The sequence below is a fragment of the Ascaphus truei genome, chromosome 19 (genome assembly GCF_040206685.1).
Source record: "Ascaphus truei isolate aAscTru1 chromosome 19, aAscTru1.hap1, whole genome shotgun sequence".
Lineage (NCBI taxonomy): Eukaryota > Metazoa > Chordata > Amphibia > Anura > Ascaphidae > Ascaphus > Ascaphus truei.
Genome location: NC_134501.1, coordinates 13966083 through 13971082, shown reverse-complemented (window position 1 = coordinate 13971082; position 5000 = coordinate 13966083).

Here is a 5000-nt window from a genome sequence, read left to right as displayed (position 1 = left end):
CTATGGAGCTGGCACTTCTTTTTCTCCCTTTCTTTTAGATTTCTGTGTACTTCGTTTTTCACACATAGCTTCTCCATTTTGGCTTTATTTTTGTTAAATAAATCATGACACGGTGTAATATGTCATGTGTTGTTGTTCATCTGAGGTTGGATTTACCTAATTTGTAGACCTGCTAAGGAACAGATGATTGTTATTATGTCCTGATATGTAAAACCATAGAATTCAACGTTTTCTTTTTCCCACAACTGTACATTAATGGCGCCATATAAATAAAGACATACATATATAGACACGCATATTTCCAGCATAAAAAGCAAGAAGGCAGCTTAAAGGGACTTGTTCAAGGTGACATAAAATGCCAAAAATATACCCCTTTTATCTTTTGACTGGACACGTAAAGCATTTGCAGACATTGCAGGCAGCTCCGCACCGGACACAAAATGCATCATTTAGCTAGCATTGCAGGCCCCTGGCAGTTAAAGGGTTACCACTGCCCAAATTAGTGTTGCAGAAGAGGTTAAAATGTGTCAGAGGTTCCTAGAAAAAGATGAGCATATTTCCAGAGATACGTAATCTGATTTATCTCTTACATTTCCCAATACCCATGCTGTGTAAAATGTAAATGTATTAGCAGTTTCATTATGCAAATGTCTCTCCCAGTGCAATTGCCACTGACTGTGTATTGATCATGGAATAGCAATTATATCTAGGGGTATATTATTCGTATTATCATCGTTTAGTTGTGAAGTGCCAACATATTCCGCAGTGCGGTACAATAGGGGTACAGAGTTATGTACAATGGGGATGCCTTATGGCGCCGAGGCGTCACAACGTCAAGTTGTCATGGCAATGCAACGCCACATGGCGTTGTGATGTCACGTAGCGTCCCGTTGTCATGGCAAAGGGCGGCACGTGACACTGTGACGTCCCGAAGAGATCCCGTTGACATGGCAACGCGGTGCCATTTGACGCCGTGCGGCCTTATTGACAGGAGTTACTTGCCGGGGGAGATGCCGGGAGGACGCCGGTAAATGCCGCCGCCGAACGCCATCACCCGGAGGTTTACTAAGTAAACCCGTAGCCTGGAGATATGAGGTCAAAACCCGTAGTCTCTGCGTCAAACCCAGAGTGGTGGCTCAGGTTAGAGTATGGCCCAGTCTGACAGCTGAAGCCATTAAGGGTTTTTTCGGGGAAATATTACATAGGTTGGAGATTGGTCCAACCACACAGCTGGTCCCAATGGGGTTGGATGGAGGAGGTTGGATGTTAGAGGTAGGGCGAGCAGGCTTCGTTGAAAAGGTGAGTTTTCAGGGACTTTTTAAACATCTGAAAGCCGGGGGAGAGTCTGAGGGTGCGTGGTAGGGAATTCCAGGAAGAAGGGGTAGTACAGGAGAAGTCTTGGAGACGGGAGTGGGAGGAGGTAGTAATGTGGGAGGAAAGGCGGATGTCATGGGCAGAACGTAGGCGGCATTTAGACCTTTGTAAGCTATTACTAGGGTTTTAAGTTTAATTATAGAAGCTATGGGAAGCCAGTGGAACAGTGATATTTTAGAGCTAGAGACAGCAGGACTTTGCGAGGGAGTAAATGTGAGGAATGAAGGAGAGATGAGAGTCAAAAATGACCCCTAGACAGCGGGTTTGAGGTGTTGAGGAGATTATGGTGTTATTGACAGTGCGGAGTGTGTTGGTGCAGCGGTGGAAGTAGAAGGGGGAAAGACTATTAATTCTGAATTATATATGTTTAGCTTCAGATAACGGTGAGACATCCAGGAGGAGGTTGCAGAGAGACAATTGGAGACACGGGACAGTAGAGAGGGGGAGAGGTCAGGGGAGGAGAGACAGATTTGGGTGCCATCAGCATAAAGATGATACTGAAAGCCAAAATATTGTTTTAGGTCTCCAAGAGAAGATGTGTAGAGTGAGAAGAGCAGAGGGCCAAGGACAGAGCCTTGTAGGACTCCAACAGAAAGGAGTGAAGAGGAGGAGCATGCACCAGAGAAGGAAACACTGAAGGAGCGGTTGGATAGGTAGGACGTGAGCCAGGAGAGGGCTGCGTTACGGAGGCCAATGGAGTGGAGAATGTTTATTTAGGAGAGGGAGTGATCAACAGTGTCAGAGGCTGCAGAGAGATCCAGGAGAAGAAGTAGGGAGAAATGACCGTTAGGTTTAGCTGTGAGTAGTTCATTGGTCACTTTAGTTAGTGCTGTCTCATGGAGTGTAGAGCAGCGGTGCGCAAAGTGGGGGGCGCGAGGCTCGCGCACTTTTCCAGAATACATTTAAATTAATGCCAGGGGAGCTGCAGGGCCTCTGTAAACTTCTACTTACCTTGTTTCAGACGCTCCTGGTCAGGCGTCGCCATGGCAACGCGTCGTCACATTACGCTGCGGGGCCAGGTGACGTTGTGTTGCCGTGGCAACGTGACGTCATGACGCCCCGGATGTCTGAAGCAAGGTAAGCAGGGGGGGGGGGGGCATGAGGAGAGGGGAAATGACGGTAGGGGGGCGCAGGGAAAAGAGATTGCGCTCCCCTGGTATAGAGGACGAAAACCAGATTGTAAAGAGTTAAGCAGGGAGTTGGAGGAGAGGATATATTTTGTTTAACTGCAGAAGTAGGTTTTCCGAATAGTGTACAGTGAAAATATTTACAGAAAATGATTGAAATTTAGCATGTTTATTCTTAAAGCGTTTTTTTTTTAATGTGGTTCGGTGAAACAATAGATCCTTATTAAATCCTAAAGATGAGAAATGAGGAGGCATTGCCTTTGAGTAGGAGCATGCACCAGAGAAGGAAACAATGAAGGAGCGGTTGGATAGGTAGGACGTGAGCCAGGAGAGGGCACATCGTAAAAATGATCCGCTAATTTGTATGTTGATTCTATGCATCAGTAAAGTGCGTAAAAAAAGGGTTGTTGGCCTGTGCTTCAATGCAGAAGAATATCGCGTTATTAAATGTTTGTTAGTTGTTTATGACATGACTATAAATAGATGAACCCATAAAATATGATTCATTTAAAATCAATGCTGAGTATGCCAGCATACGTTTAACGCATTAATGAAGGAAGCGCTCCCCAAAGCATTACCTCTAGTGTATCTTTCATGTATATTAATTTACCAGCAAATGTAGCCTTGGTTTACCCATAATGCAACGCATCAGTCACTTCCAGGCTTGCTTATCACATTAAAAGAAAGAATATCGCAATCACACACACAGATCTCACGCACCAACTCAGCAGCACAGGGAAATCTCATTACAGTCAGAGATAACGTATAGAAGTCGTTACCCTTTTTATAATTTAAGTTCGCCTGATAGAATGAAACGTCCGCGGGCTGCAAACTTTTCTTTTATGACGTGTTTTTCTGGAGAGATATTTTAACAAACAAAAAAAATTATTCCCAAGCAAAATTCCTAATGAGAAAATGTGTGACAGATACGGACTTATCACTATCCACACGGCTGATTAAAGCGTGAAACAGAACAGCGTTTGCCGTTCTTTAGTCTAGTAACAAAACATGTTGGACTTTTTTAACCCCTTCTCTGTCAAGAGCCCTCTGCCAAAGGGTTAATCTCTGCCCTCCTTACTAATAACATTTACTTTGCATTGTAGTTACTATAATTTATATGAATAATAGGGGAACCTGTTGAATTTAGTTTCACTCATTGTGCCGGTAGGGGGTAGCCAGGCTATACAATAATGGTTAAACCCATCTGGGTACCCCTGAAATCCGTGGGTCCCTGGCAGCTACATAACAGCATAAGCCAGGTACCATGTATTAAAGTGTCCCCTGCTTTTCCACTTCTCATGTTCCCTTTGCCCCAGACTCCTGAAACTTTCTGAGTGTAAGGCCAGGTCCCCGCTGGCTACTGCAGCGCCCGCTGTGGCGAACCCTGCAGGGAGAAGAGCCGCCCCTCAATGGGGCCAAGACAGCTGCGAGGGGGGGGGGGGGGGGGCCGCCGTGCTGCGCCGACAGAAACTCCTGCTCTCAAGAGAATTGAGATCAGGACTCACGACGGAGCGATAGGCCACGCCCCCCGGTGGTTCAGCCAATGAGGGCGAACCTGCCGGGTGACATCATGGCCGCACCACGTCACTACATTATGGAAAACAATGTTATTACTCATATAATATTTGTACATATGCTATATTAAGATGCTATGTATAGCCAGGTCAGTTGGTAAAGTGTTATAGTCCTCGTTGTGTGCTCTCTGTGTATACTGCAGACTTGTCAGAGAGATAAGACATGTATTAGTACAGAAGCTTCTGCAGTTATTGGTCTTATCTCTTACTCACTTCTACTTGTACCTTCAGCTCTGCACTGCTCTCTGTTCTGCTCATCTCTACAACCGTCTCAAGGCTCGAAGGTTTCTTGTTGCCCCTATTTCTGTTGCTCTCTTCCCTCTACCATTTGCCAGGTTGTGGCACCCACAAGATGTGTCTTTTGTAGGCAACATATAATTACAAATATTACCCCAATAGAAATGTTTCACAACCTTTAAATAACCCACATTTTGTCCCTCTCGGGCTAGTCCATATGCAAGCAATTTCTTGGGCTATCTGCCACCACATCTCAGATCTATAAAAGGATACCTGACTCGCACTTCGGATGGTCAAAGAAGATGTCAAATCAAAAGCAACACAGGTACAGGTATGCTTAAATGTCAATGGCCTCACAATGCCACACCATGTATTGTGCAGCTGTTTTCTGGTACTGTATGTAAGAAAGTGACACATCTCTTACATGTCTAACCCCTTTATTGCCAGAAGGCCTGCCATGCATTGGAAAGGCAGTGTAGAGGTTAATAAACTGCACGGTCTCTCGTTATCCATGTGCAAAACCACTAACCTTTCTCTGCTGCGTTCCATGTAAATGATGAGCACTGCAGTATATATCTAGACATGGTCATTTTCTATAAAGAATAGCAAAGAACCTAGACACATTGAGAAATGCGAGAATAGTGCAAATAAATGAATATTTATTATTCCAGAAACTGATATTCAGCTT